Below are 15117 nucleotides of genomic sequence, written 5' to 3' on the forward strand. Positions count from 1 at the left end.
ACCAAGAATGTCCTTTGTAAATTTTATGACATCTTGGACCTAGAGTACACATTGCAAACGAACGCATTGAGCCTGCCTGCCTTGCCACCTCCAGGAAAGCAATGAACACTATTTATGACTAAAGAGAAAATTCCAGCTTTCTAGTAAAAATAAGAATTCTGGAAAACTCGTATCCACCTCCATGAACTTCACGGCTTCCCAATATTTAACAGACTTTTCTGGTGAGATCCACAGCCATATTAACAAAAGTGATTTTTTTTTTTTTTTTGGTATTATGTAAGATAAGCCAGTGGATTTTCATGTAATAGAATTTGAAAAGTTCATTGATGTGGTTTCAGATTCCACACTGCAGCTAATTTTTTAAAAAAGATTTTTACTTATTTATTTGAGAAAGAGAGTGAGCACAAGCAGGGGGAGAGGCAGAGGGACACAGAGAGGGAGAAGCAGGCTCCCCACTGAACAGGGAGCCCGTTGCGGGACTTGATCCCAGGACCCTGGGATCGTGACCAGAGCCAAAGGCAGACGCTTAACCCACTGAGCCACCCAGGCGCCCCAACACTGCAGCTAATTTTTAAGAAACTGTCTCTTGCTAAGTTTTGGTGTAGTATCAAAGAAAAATGACCACAGTTCTGAAGAGCCTATTAAAATACTCTTCCCTTTTCTAGTTCCAGATTTATGTTAGGCTGGATTTCCTTCATGTACTTCAACCAAAGCAACACATCATGACAAGCAGTTAGAAGCATGTTTGAGAATCCAGGTATTTTCTAGGAAGGCGCACATTAAATATATTTCTAAAGTGTAAAACAGTACTACCGTTCCAATTTTTCTTTTCTTTGAAAGTATAGGTATGTCTAATTTAAAAAAAGAAAAGATGTTTTTAGGTAGGTAATATTTTTTAAAATGCTCTCCGTTTAAATTTCCGATACAAAAAGTATGGATAGATGTAACCTGCAGAAACAAATGCTGTTTGAGGTCCTCAGTGGATTTTAAGAGCAGAAAGGGGTCCTGAGACCAAGAAGGTTAAAAGCCACTGTTGTGAAGGATATAAAAAGAGGCCATTCTACTCAAATTAATTATAATTAATCAGAAATGGTAGGATATGATGAAAGGAAACCATTTTCAGTATTTTCAAATGAAGCAGTATTGCTTTTTAATGATAATAAGATTTCTCATAATTAGCATGTTATTTGAATATAAAGTAGAATGGAAAGTCTATAGAAAGTTGTATTTGTTTTTGCTTCCAAAATTTCCCATTTTGCTTGGGATGATTTTAACAAATGCTTTCACCGACCGGGCACTCTGGTCATGGATCCCCAAGTAATGAGATCTAGATTGCGGATGTGAGAAGTGTGGTCGCTATTGTGAAATGTCCAAATGGAGAAACAATTGCTCTGAGATTAGATATAAATTTATTAAATTAACATTTGCAGGATTAAAATCGAGCACTTCTATGAATGTGTTAGAAGACTTCAGTCCAGTATAATGGTGAGCAGTACTTAACCTTTATAAAGACATTCAGTCTCAACAATGTCAAATGAGGAAAGGCCATTGAATTAGGCTTACAGTTTGCTGCGATTTGAAGTCTCACTGGCTTCCTCTAATGCCTCAGTGAGAATAAATTATATTTAGAATATCTATCCTTGGGTATCAGGAATGGGTGTTTCTTAGGTAGGTTCAACACTCCCTTTGAAATATTTTGTGTATCAGCAATTTGCTTAGCAGATTTTCTTGGTTTTGTGTGAATTCAGTAAATTTCAACAGAGGTCCTACACCTGATCTTTATTCTCCCCCCTTTTCTCTCTGTCTCAAAGTGCCTGAAGTCGTCAAAATCAGGCTGACTCTTGATTGCTCGTATGACTCCTCCAACTATTTTCAGAACATCAGCCACGTGCAGCCTGGGCTCCATCGGGCTAGACAAGGTCAGGGGTTTGCTGTGGAGGAAATACCGAGTGCTACCCTGAGTGAGTGCCTGCACCTCAAGGTGAACGGTATGGGGCCACCAAGGAGCAGTCACTCCGCTGCTCTCAGGGTGGAGGACCCCAACTGGCACCTGGGGACTCGGGTCCCAGCACGGAAATGACTGGCAGAGGCCGGGGTGGCCCCTACCCTGTTAGCATTATCATCTCTCACACCCTAATGGTGGGGGACACCCAAAGACCCCTGTGGATGGCTATGTATCTGGTGAGATATTTTTTTTATAAGAGCCTTATTGAGGTATAAATTACAAACCATAAAATTTGCCCCTTAAAATTCAGTGATTTTTAGAAAAATTTAGAGTTGTATAACCATCACTGTAATCAAATTTTAGACTATTTCTGTCATTCCAGAAAGATCCCCTGTGCTTGTTTGCAGGCAATCCCTGTTCCCACTCCCATCTCCAGACGACCACTAATCTACTTTCTGTCTATACAGATTTGCCTTTTCTGAACATTTCATGTGAGTAGAATCCTTCAGGGTGTGGAAGTTTGCACCTGGCTTCTTCCCTTACACTGTTTTTGAGGTGCGTCTATGTTACAGCATGCCACCAGTTAGCAGTTTTCTGTTGCCTACGAGTAGCCCGTCATATGGACATACCACGTTTTGCTTATCCATTCACTAGTTGACAGACTTGTGGATTGTTTCCACTTCAGGCTTTGGTCCAATAAGGCGGCTATGAAGTCTCTGCGTACAGGTCTTTGTGTGGACGTATGGTTTCGTTTGCAACATTTTTCTCGGCGTTTTTCCATAGGAGTAGAGTTGCTGGGTCACATGGTAACTCCACATTTAACTTAAGAAACTGCCAAGCTGTTTTCTTAAGTGGTTTCTACCATTTTACCTTTGCACCAATGAGACGTTAAGGGTCACTCACCACCTCCTTCGATCATTATGGCTGCCAGTGTTAGGGTAGGGGGAGATGACAGTGAGCATGGTGGCAAGGGGCTGGCTAGCGGGAGCACCAAGATACAAGATACAGGGGAGACCCATTCAGGTGAGTTCAGGTGCCTTCAGGGACCTTGCAGCTGGGTCTGCACTTGTAGGGACAGCGTAGGTGGGTGAAAAAATTAGGAAAGACAAAGACTCAGGGGTGGTTGTGTCAGCAGTAGGGAGCAGTCAGTGGTTTTAACAATTTTTGAGCCAGGAGAGTGTTTGGATTCTTCTTCCTGTTACAGCAACTTTATTTGCATTTTGGCTTCTCTATTTTTATTCTTTCTCTTTTTGTTTTCATGACTGTCTCCTATTTATTTCCTTTCTCTTCCTTCTTGCCTACTTTTCATTCACTCTTGTGCATTTTAATCCTACAGCATATTTAATTACAAAGAGAAGAAAAAGGATTTTGCGGGAATGGGAGGGAAAGGGCTTTCTCTCTTTTTCAGTAGTTGAACGTGACTTAATGAGTTCCTTTTTTGAGCCAGGCACTGTGCCAGGCATAAGCACGTACTTGATCTGATTTAATCCTCCTGAGGCACGTGTGATTATTCCCACTTTACACATGAAGAAATCGCGTCGCAGAGAGGCAGAGTGACTTCTGCAAAGTCACACAGCTAATCAGTGCTGGGTCGGCTGGACCCCGGAATCCATGCCCTTTCCGTGAAATTTGTGCGTGGCCTCTGCAGGGAGCCCAGCTCTGTCCCCAGCCCCTCCCCTGCCCTGATCTCACTGGAAGCCAGTGATGGTCACCCAGGGGAAGCAGACCGGTTTCTTTCTCAAGTCAGGTCGCCGTGGGATGCCCTGGTGCGCATTTACGTGGAGGCTACAGTGAACTGACTGCTGGTGCCAGCAAGTTCATGTCGGATCCTGAGACTATGAGAAAGATCCACACACGCTGTTAGCTGCCTTTGGGGCGGGGTTAGAGGAGCGACATTGTGTTTATGTTACGATTACAAAGGCAACATCATAATATTCTAGACAGTCGCGGAAATAGATCATTTTTAATTCATTCCTAAATGCACCACGAATATAATCACGAATATAATACATGTTTATGTAGTTTGAATCAAGGAATGCATTAAATCCAGTATCCTGCTTTTCTTCCTTACCTAACACCCTTCCATGTGGCCATATGCCATTATATCCCTAATTGCCATTTTTAATGACTACGTGATGTCCTGTTTACTGGGCATATCCTAATTCAGCCATTCTTATTTTATTAAATATTGATAATAGTACTTTATATATAAGTGTGTGCGTGTACGTGTTTGTGTGGTGTGTAAATAGCCAAGCTGCTTAGGTAAGGTAGTTAGGCACGGAGGAAGCAGAGCAGACATCCTCATCAGGCTGGCGTGGCGTAATTTAAAACAGAACAACTTTCTCTCGTCACTTTGCTTTTTGAATCCCTCGTCATCTGTCTTTCTCCTCCAAGACTTTAATCTTTTGTCATTCTCTGTAGAAACTATTAATAAGGTTGAATGTACTGTTCTCCCTCAATTCTAAGACATACATGTGTTCGCATCTCCACAGTTCCAGAAGTAGGATGCTTCTTAGAGCTGACTCCGTACGTGCCTTGCCCGCCCCTCCAGCGATGGGGTTTTCATCGCCTATCCTTGGGGACCTGAGCCGGAGTTGAAGGCATCTCGCCCGTCCCCTGTCACCTTAGTTGAGTTATTTGCACTGGTAGTACTACACATGGGTGCACATCTTAGCTTAAATTCGAATCCCTACTGAAAACGTCCCAGAAAAATTACAGTTTGATGCCAGCATTGAAGTTATGATCGAGGAGGAACGTGGAACCAGATTTGTGATAAATGAGGCAAACACTTGCACGGGCAGAAAACCAGACTTCTTTTCTTCCCTTATAAAACCGTGATCAGTCAGGTGCTATGTAGGTCCCAAGAACAGAAGAGGTCCACCTGCAAACGGATAGAGTCGAGCTCCATTTCAGCACTGAGACTCATGCAGATAGGTTGCCAGTGTTAGGTCAGACGAAGAGCTAATTTAAGATAAAATGCCAACTGTCTTGAAATTGACCATAGAATTCCCAAAGCTAGACAGGGTGTGGGTGTGATTCCTTTGTGAATCCTGAAAGACAGAAACCCAAGTCCCATTTGCAGCTGACTTTCAAAAGATGTTTATTTCCAGCCACATGTGGTTTACTGAAGGAAATAAACAGAATTATGGGTTTAACCAAATAAGAAACACAGTGAAACTAATATTTTTGAAGGGGCCTCAAAATTCTACTCTATCCTACCAGGGTGTTCAGGAGTGTTGAGCTTGGGGATGCACTGGTTCAAAGAAAGCCATGTATTACTATAACCTTAGAGCCAGAAACGATTTAGAAGAATATTTAGTAGGATGCAGACTTAGTCTTAAACTTTGATTGGAATAATAAGTACTATGAAAATGAAATCGTATGGATATGGGTCCTGTGGTTAAAGAAAAATTTTATACACATTTTATAATGTTTCTTTTTTTCTCTCAAGTTATTATTACATTAGTGGTATTTTAGAAACCAGGATTTTTGATGTTAACCCTGTGGTCATTCATAATGTTTTGCTTTTTAAAATTCTTGGAATTATCATTCAACTTAAATAATTAACAATAAATATATTTCTAGTCATTCAACTTTTTTAACCTATTTTTCTAGGGGAAGAAAAAGAAAGGCTAGTTTGACTAACAAGGGCAGGTGTGAGCAGATTTTATAAAACAGAGAGAGGGAAAGCAGGTTATCTGGAAGGAGGGCGGCCTTTAGAAGATGCTTTTATCTCGGTAGGAATGAAATCACATTTGTTGGACAAAATGACAGGCACTATAAATAAACAACTGGGCTTTATGTAAAGAGACACCGGGTGCACATGGAAGCCTGAATGGCCCCCTCTGGAGTGGCAGCCTGTGTCTAATTGGATTCGCGTGATTTTGATTGGACTTGTAGACTTGAGTCTATCATTTGGAACCAAACCCACCCATTGCTATTCACGGAGAAGGAAGTTAGCAAAATGGAATGATTTATTCCCCGCATGTCGTAAACTGCTATCAGCAAGGAAAAGGGCCTTTCAGTTCAACAAGGCTTCCGTGTCTCTGTACTTTGGTCTCATCTCAAAGTAGTGTCCTGAAATTACAAGACCGGTATCGAGTGGTGGCATGATTTAGGTGGAAGGAAGATTAGCAAGTAAAACCACTATGCTCAGAGGTATTTATGAGGCTAATACATAGTAAATATTCTGGGTAGACTGTGGTTATATGATCATCTTCACCAGTGGTCTGTTTTTTTTAAACCATCTCTTATAGACAGGTTCTGGTACTTCAGGTGGGGGGACAGGGGAGTCAGTAAACCTGCACATGCATCCTGTTTGGTTTGATTTCATAAGGAAAATAATCTGAAGCTTGTTAGCATTCTCTGCTTTGACTGCTGCCTAGCATTGCTTCCTTCCTGTTTTCCCAGCCCTACATCCTACACTTCTCTGTGGACCTCCCCCAGGGAGGAGGGATCCCATCTGTAGCTTTTGTTTATCCAGCAGTGCAGTGTATATAGCAGATTTTTAACAGTTCTTTTAAAAAAGCTGTTGGCTGAAAAGTCATTTCATTTCATTCAGTTCACCTAGAGAAATCGGTATACATCAGGTGCCATGATGACACCTGCCCGGGAGCCAGCTCGGACATCGCATGCCCATAGAGGAAACATCTGATAGTTTATTGGGTGATGCTTCTAAAGCAATGTTCTGAAGCCAGGGAGGACACCTTGAGAGATTCACACCGAAGGTTTTCCAGGCTGTCTCTGGAGTCGTCAGGTTCTTAATAGAAATAGTTTCATCATTTGCATTAGTAATAAGCACACACATCACTAGTGAGTCATTCAGTCCACATTCAGTGAACTCTACTTTGATCCCAGAGAGCTGGCGCTGGGAAAAGACCCGAGTAAGAGGCACATCTTAGGGTCGGCTATGGGATGGCAGACACACAGGTAGGTAATGACAGCACCATGGGATGGGAGCTGCGACGGAAAGGTGGAAGCATAGAGGTAGAAGGACCCCTTTTGGCTGGAGAACATTCCAGAAGGCCTTACAAGGACCTGGCATTTGAGCGGGATCTTGAAAGAATTTGGTCAGTGGAACGGGAGTGGGAAGGAGTTCAGGGGAAATGGATGTTGAAGGTCCCCATGGCCGCTGGGCCTTCCAGAACTTGGTGAATGGTGAGGGCTGTGGTGGAAACATGGATTTCCGTGGCCATGACTTTATTTGAAAGACTTTCCGAATCCACCTGAAGACATAAGGCAGAACAGGACAGCCTAGGAAGTGGGGAGCAGAAGCTCACTGTGCTTTTCCCCAATCCCTTAACCTCGGTCACAGTATGGACTTTTTTTTTTTTTTTTTTTTTTTTAANAATGCTTGCACGCATCTAGGCAGAATGTAAATTGGAAGTTCTCTTAACCTCTTAGGAGAATCCATCTGACAGCTGTTCCACTAATGCTTTCTGTCCTGGGTCGTTTGGCTCAGTGGTTGCTACCAAAGCCCAGGTCAGGGGTCCATCTTTTCCTGCGCGGAGCTGTTGAACTCCGTTCCCTGCGGTGGTTAGAGGCTGAGATGCTAAGCCGGTGTCCTTGCTAACCAGAGGTCCAGGGGCAAGCAAGCACGTGATGATGCATTTGCACTTCCCAACGTTTGCCCTTTGACAGCGGCATGATTCGCTCCTCTGTCACCATACCTCAAGAAAAAGCCCGAGAAGGAAAGAACCAAGTTAGCACCTTCAGGGTGGTTCTCATTTCCAGACCCAGTTTTGCAAGGAAGAAGTGGATTATGTGGACATAGTCATAAACCCCTCAGGGTTCTTGGTCAGTTAGTTGTCTGAGATTAGACCTAGGCTCTTGGTGATATATGAAATCCCTCCTCCCGGGGCAAGTGGAGATCCACAGTACATCCTCCCCACCTGCTCCATTTTAATTTTCTTTTTACATTACAAAAGCAATATAGGCTTATTACAAATAGTCCAGGGAGATCAAAAAACCATAGAAGAAAAAGGGAGATTTCCCCACAGCCATTATCCTTCTGGACTTTCTGCATGCATCTGCAATCATGGTACATCATTTGATTTTACTAAAAAGAATTATGCTCTGATGTGAAAATGTTGGGGTTCGGAGGGAACAGTCAGGAAGAAATTCTTGAGACATCTTGAGTGCAAATAGGGTGGATTTTTTAAAAAGATTTTGAGAGCGTGCACTCATGCACGTGTGCACATAGGTGCACAGGCAGGGGGAGGGGCAAGGGAGAGAGAGAGAGAATCTTAAGCAGACTCCTTGCTGAGTGCGGAGCTGACGTGGGGCTTGATCCCACCACCCTGAGATCCCGACCTCAGCTAAAATCAAGAGTTGGACACCCAACTGACTGAGTCACCCAGTCACCCCAAATAGGGTGGTTTTTATCAAAGCACCGGGACAGGACCCATGGACACAAAGAGTTGCATTGGGGTTATGCGGGGTGGCCGATTAGATACTTTCATCTTGGGAGGGAGTAAGGGATAGTGAAAGTCTCTAAGGAATTTTGGAAGCTTTCCAGGACTTTGAGGGGCTAGCTGTTGTTAGGAAAAGGTCATTTATTACTGTCTAATAAAACCTTAGTCATGACCCTTCAGATGTATATCAGGGGGCCATATGCTTGGAGGATGATTGCAAACATATATCTGCGGTGGGGGGGAGATAAAGGAAGTTTCCAAAGGAATTTTTACGTGTTACAAAGTAGATTTACAGGACGCCGGAGGTCAGGAGAATGTTAAGCTAAGATTGCCTTTTGCCCTTAGCAAAGTATTAACATTGCGGCAGGTGAGTTTCTAGAGGAGAGCACCCTGCCTGTCTCAAGGACTTGTCAGTGGGCTGTAAGTAGTAGGGAAATTTACTTTTTTTCTTTGGCTTTGTTCTCCACACCATGCTCCATGTATTATTTGGCAACTTCATTTTTCTCTTAAAATATCTTGAGCAGAAAATTGTCTTACAGTGATGAGATTTGAGAATAAGTCCCAATTTTTGTTATTCTTTTTGGTAAACATGACTTGTTAGTAGAGGTGCCAGATTTAGCAAATAAAACTGCAAGCCACTCAGTTACATTTGAATTTCAGGTAAACAACATCCACTCTTTTTAGTGCACATATGTCCCATGCAATCTTTGGGACACACGGATAATAAAAAAAAGTTTGTTGTTTACCTAAGAATCGAATGTAACTAGGCCGTCCTGTATTTTACTTGGGAGCTCTACACTTGTTAATTGATCTGTTGTCATTCCACACAGGACTTTTCTTGCAGAAAAACTCCAGACCAGAAAAAGGTCCTGTTTCCGGGTTGGAACGGGGGGCGGGGGGTGTCTGGCCGGTGTTCACACACCTGATGGACGTGATGTATGCAGGGCTAGCTCAGCTGGGAGCCCAGGACTCCTTAACTGCTTCCATTAGGAAAGAACTGCCTTCTGCAGCAGCTGCTTTGTACTTGGGGCTGAGACCTTGGCTCTGTCATCCCAGCTACTGTGTGAAGTCACCAGGGGCAGTTACCTGAAGTTGTGTGGGTGATACTAATTGAATTTTTAAAAAATAAATGCTGGTATTTGTAGGAATTTGCAATGCAAACAGCCAGTCTTTCAAGCAGCGCATATTGTAATTAAAGCAAGCTTTTAAGATTCTTTGAAGTACTAAATGTTTATGAAATTCAAATAGGGGTGCCAATCTGCACAATAAAGGGGCTCTTGGTGGTGTTTTTTAAAATCTCTATTTTGCAGATGTAAATATATGCCATAATTAGTGGAAAGTAACTTGAAGATCGAGGCTGAGTTTATTCCTATTATTCTTATTTAAAACAGCTGTGGTAGGAGCCCTACAGCTGCTGTCCCGTTGTGCTGGGCAAGGGCACAATGGTCCCAAGTGAATGTATTCAAAGACTTGCTTCATCGCTCTCCCCCAGTGCAGGTTGCCTTGTCCCCTGATCGTCCTAGCAAAATTCCCCCACCCCAGTCCTCTGATGCCAAGGGGGCTGGCTTCAGGGGTCTGGGCCAGGGGGCAGATGCATGCAAATGAGTTAGGCCAGAGGGTCTGGGAGCAGCCAGAGTCCTCAAGCCCCCCCACCCCCACCCCACCCCTCAGCACTGCCCCCTGGGCTACGTCTGCCCGCCGGCTTACTGCCCAGTGCAGAGCGATTGTCCTTTGGCGCCTGCGGGAGCAGCTGCAGGCCCACGTGGTGCCCTGCCTGGCCGAGCCTGGCCATGTGGCAGGCCTGGACGGCCGCCCACAACAGGGCCCGGCTCCCAGTGCTGCCTGCCAAGGAGCCAGATGCTGCCATTGGAAAAAATTGCTTCACAATTTGAAATCTTGGTCCTTTGATCATAGCTCAGAGAGGATGAAGAGGAGAGGTTCAAAGTGGTGGTTTGAAAATGCCAGCGTCTCCTTGCATCCATCAGTGCCTATTAGACTGTCTCTTGTCAGGGACAGTCCTCTTGATGTTTTCATTTCTGCAACCAAGCCATTCCCACCCAGCTCTTCCAAGCCCTGGGGGTGGAAGGGAGGCCTGCATGGGAAGGGAGTGTCCAGCTGCCTCCTCCTTCCCTGACCCGGTGCCCCTGCCTTCTCCCCTGCCTGTGGGGTTATCTGCTAACTCTCCGTGCCTGCAGACTTTCTCCCTCTGAGCCCCAGGACACAGTGTCTGTCATCAGGTCAGCGCACTTGGGTTCTTGGCTTGGCAGCTCCAGTGCTCACAGCCGGGTCCTTCAGCGGCCTGGAGCCGGGTTTCCAGAGCCCTGGGGCTCTGCACTGACGACCCCCTGGCCCAGCCCTCCCCTCCGAGGACTCTGCATCCTAATTAGCAGGGCTCAGACTCATTTTTCCTCACCCATAAAATGGGAAGGATCATTTCTTTAAAGTATATTCCTTTTTATTTCAAATTTCAGGAACATAAAATTAAACAGTGGAACAGACACATGAATAGATGGGCTAACGGAATGAGAAGTAATAGAGGAGAAATGAATCCAGAGTCTCATCTGGTGACTGACATGTTTCCACTGCATTTGATGAGTGTGAGACAAGGAGGATTGAGGGAAGGTTTTGGGAAAATTTGATGTTTCCTTTTTTTGTCGTTCTTGGTTCTTTGCTGTCTGATGCAGTTCGCTTTCTCTGCCTGGCCCTGGGACCCGATTCTCCTTTGACCTTGTATCGCTTTCCAGGGCTGGCCCACAAGTAGGCCCTGAAGTCTTTAACTGATTCGACACACGTGTACTCACGATTGCCCCTTTTTTTTTTCAAGAAAATTCTGTAACCTCTCTAATCATCTCTTTGTGGGAAAGATGGTAATTTTGTGCTCGTTTGAGCAGTTATACACAAAACTTAAGACTGATCGTGAGCTCCTGGATCAGAAAAATGCTGATTTTGCTCTTTGTTAAAAGCCATCGTTGTAGCTGTCCTGCACCCCTGATCCTTGTGGACCGAGGCTCCCACGGGTTCCGTGGGGACTGTTTTTGCTTATTGATTATGAACCACCATTTTTATGGGGTCACATCTCTGTCGATGTGGCTCGAGACTCTGTCTGTATCGGTCCTGGGGTGTGTTTTAAATCACCCAGTTACTGGGAGCGGTGGTCAGCGCTGTTCTCGTCTGCCTCTCTGTCTCCTATGCATGGTCTCTTCCCGTCATCCCAGCGGCTTCACGAAGCAGGTCTCCTCTGTGGGTAAAGAGGAAGAGAGAGACTCCAGGGCGTCACTGCTGTCCATGCGGTCGGTCAGAGGGCTGGGAGACAATAAGGACAGATGAAAAGACAGAATTCACAAATATCTGGACTAGCTGGAAGGGAGGGCTGAAATCGGGATGGGGTTTAATCAAGAGAAATATAGAACTTGAATCTGGGGAAGCAGGTAGGGCCTGATGAACCTTGTCGGCGAGAAGGGGAAGAGGACAGGTAAGAGTAAGGGGGAAATGAACGAAAATTGCAGAATTGTCTGACAGAGGGGTTTTGGGGTCTGTGTGATTCCAGAATGCAGAGCTCTAGGTGCAAATTACAGGGAAGCCAGTTGCAACTTGAAGGGTGTGGCGGCAGGTCCCATCCAAGACCTAAGCCACGGGATCTGTGACTATGTCTCACTGCACAGAAAGGGGAATGAAGGGCGCTTGTCAGCAGCAGGTAGGGAGAGTATCTTGGATCATCTGAGTGGGCCCAGAGTAATCACCAGGTTCCTTAAAAGCAGAAGAGGGGGGCCCGGGAGAGATGACAGTGGGCAGCCAGAGGAGGACCCAGCCTGCTGTCACTGGTTTTGAAAGTGGGGGGAGGGGCCCAGAGACCAGGGATGTGGGTGACTTCCAGACTCTGGGGGAAGCAAGGAAAACACACACACACACACACACACACACACACACACACACACAGTGTTTCCGGAGAGGCTCACAGCACTGCCAGGACCCTGACCTTAACCTGGGGAGACCAGTGTCAAAGTCTGTCCTGCACAAGTGTAAGATCATCAGTCTGTGTTGTTTTAAGCTGCTTAATTTGTGGTCACATGTTAAAGCAGCCAATAGAAAACTAATACAGCAGGAAAAAGAGCTTATTCACAAGTCTGCCCGGCACGTAGCAGGTTCTTAAAGCAGTGGTTTTCCTGTATCTTAGCCTGAAGGCAGCACAGGTCAGTATATACTCTAGAAAGGATCCCTGCATTTGATAGTAGGAGAAAGAGTTGACCTCTAAACCCAGTTCATTTTTGGGTCTCTGTTCTAAGGCATAATGGGCCAAGGTTCCGTAGAGGGACCTGTTTGGGCTTCCCCTCCCCAGCCACGTTTGCGTGTGTGTGCACCTGCTGGCATTTAACACTTCGGAGCCTGGCCCATAACCATTTTAGGCTGTCTTGGCCCCAAAGGAAAGGATAGGATATGGTTGGAATTTAGGATTTGTTGGGAAGATAAGTTGGCTGGGTTTTCGCTGTCTCTTGGATTTTTATCTTAACTTGTTTTAACTTGCTTCTAGAAAGTACCCTGTGGTCAGATAAAAGCTGATGAGGCAGAAATAGTTTGTATCTCTGATACCAGCACATTCTTTCTTATTTTCTTGCCTTCAGAACTGTATGAAATAGGTTTGCCCTGAGTTTTCAGTTGGGAAAAAAATGTGTCGAGAGGGCGGGTAATGAACTCAGTGCGAGTCTCGGGCTCATCACAGAGTTTGCCTCCTTTGTTGTTGATTCAATGCTAGCAATTCTTTCTCTGGTATTACCTTTGCTCCATGGGAGCTCAGAGAATGCATTTCTTTCTGGGATAATCGTAACATCCTCAGCTGACTGATGATTATCTTTCACATCAATACCTCCTCCTAGAAAATTCCCGAAGAACAGCTGTGATATGGTTGGATGGCTACATGATTACTTTTCATGTTCAAGAGTAATTGCAGAGCAGTTGTAATAGCAAATTCGCTATTTACTGTTAGTTGAGAAGCCTTTTAAAAACTAACCTGTTGGGGCGCCTGGGTGGCTCCGTCTTCAGGCGTCTGCCTTTGGCTCAGGGTGTGATCCCAGGGTCCTGGGATCGAGCCCCGCTTCGGGCTCCCTGCTCTGCTGGGAGCCTGCTTCTCCCTCTCCCACTCCCCCTGCTTGTGTTCCTTCTCTCGCTGGCTGTCTTTCTGTCAAATAAATAAATAAAATCTTTAAAAATAATAATAACAAAATAAAATAAAAATAAAAAATAAAAACAAAAACTAACCTGTTAAATATATGGTAAAAAAAAATTTTTTTTTAAAGATTTTATTAATTTATTCGACAGAGATAGAGACAGCCAGCGAGAGAGGGAACACAAGCAAGAGGAGTGGGAGAGGAAGAAGCAGGCTCATAGCGGAGGAGCCTGATGTGGGGCTCGATCCCATAACGCCGGGATCACGCCCTGAGCCGAAGGCAGACGCTTAACTGCTGTGCCACCCAGGCGCCCCAAATTTATGGTAAAAATTAAAGGTTTCTCCACTGTCAGAAAAAGAAAAGCAAGATAATTCAAAAACTATCTGTCCCTATTGTCTAAATGGAAGCTAAGATGTACGTGGTCCTCATGACCCAGCAGTTCCACTCCGGGGAGCACAAGACAAGTGCGTACGTGTGTTCATCAGAAGTCTATGCAAGGATGTACTGAGTAGCACTCTTGGGGTGTGGGGGAGGGCCGGAGGGAGAAGGGGAGAGAGAATCTTAAGCAGCCTCCGAGCTCAGCATGGAGCCCAACATAGGGCTCCATCTCACCACCTTGAGATCATGACCTGAGCTGAAACCAAAAGTCAGACACTCAACCAACTGAGCCTTCCCCAGGCGCCCCTACAGAGTAGCACTCTTCACGGTGAGTCCAATTTGGAAACATCGCCAGTGTCCATCAGTAGTAGGATGCGTAGATGGTGGTATTTTTCATTCAGTGCAGTACTCTGTAGTAACAGGGGTGAACAAGCTACTCACAGCAGGATGGATGAATCCTCACGCTACAATGGTGAGCACGTGAAACTAAACACCAAGGAGTCAGCACTCTATGAGTCCACCGATTTAAAGTTCAAGACATCGCACGGAACTAATGTACAGTGTCTTAGCCTCGAGATCGCCCCTGGGAGGGGTGGGGGTGATTGTGCTGGAAGAGAGCATGGGTGGGAGGGCTTCTGTTTCTTCATCTGGGTGCTGGTTACATGGGTGTGTTCACTTCGTGAAAATTAATTGAACTCTAAGCTTGTGATCTGTGCATTTCTCTGAATGTATGTCAGACTTTATGTAAAAAAAATTAACTTCTATAACTTTAGATCTCACAATTTGTTGAACTAATTTCTGAGCAGGTTTTCATAGTGCGTATATATTAATAGCTTCATTTTTGATACTTCCTGTCATTAAGACTACAGGTCATCCATTCCCAATTAAGACTAATGAAAATTATTTTGGGAATTCTAAGGGACAATAGTGAACCAAAGGTAAGATGGTGGGGACAGGCAGTAAGGACGTCCATGGTCTTAGAGAAGTTTAGATGGCGAAACCATCTAAAAGTCGTTCTTGTTTTTATTATCACCATTGCCCACAGTTCTAAACAATGCCATTAATAAAATACTCCTTAAAAGAAAAAAATCTTTTATTGACCTGTGTCCTAAACTGTTGGTGAAGTTAGCATTTTTAATTCATACATGCACATATGTACGTTTCAAATTAGCACACTTCTGTGACTTAGCCGTTGTGTTACTTACTCTTTAAAACCACA

At 44.6% G+C, this 15117-nt stretch overlaps 1 protein-coding gene across 13 annotated transcripts in view; it reads left to right on the forward strand.

Annotated features, from left to right (window-relative positions):
- Positions 1–15117, forward strand: part of TEAD1 (TEA domain transcription factor 1) — a 258762-nt gene that overhangs the window by 221025 nt on the left and 22620 nt on the right. The gene's annotated exons all lie outside the window — the stretch shown is intronic.

The sequence above is a fragment of the Ailuropoda melanoleuca genome, chromosome 16 (assembly GCF_002007445.2).
Source record: "Ailuropoda melanoleuca isolate Jingjing chromosome 16, ASM200744v2, whole genome shotgun sequence".
Classification (NCBI taxonomy): domain Eukaryota; kingdom Metazoa; phylum Chordata; class Mammalia; order Carnivora; family Ursidae; genus Ailuropoda; species Ailuropoda melanoleuca.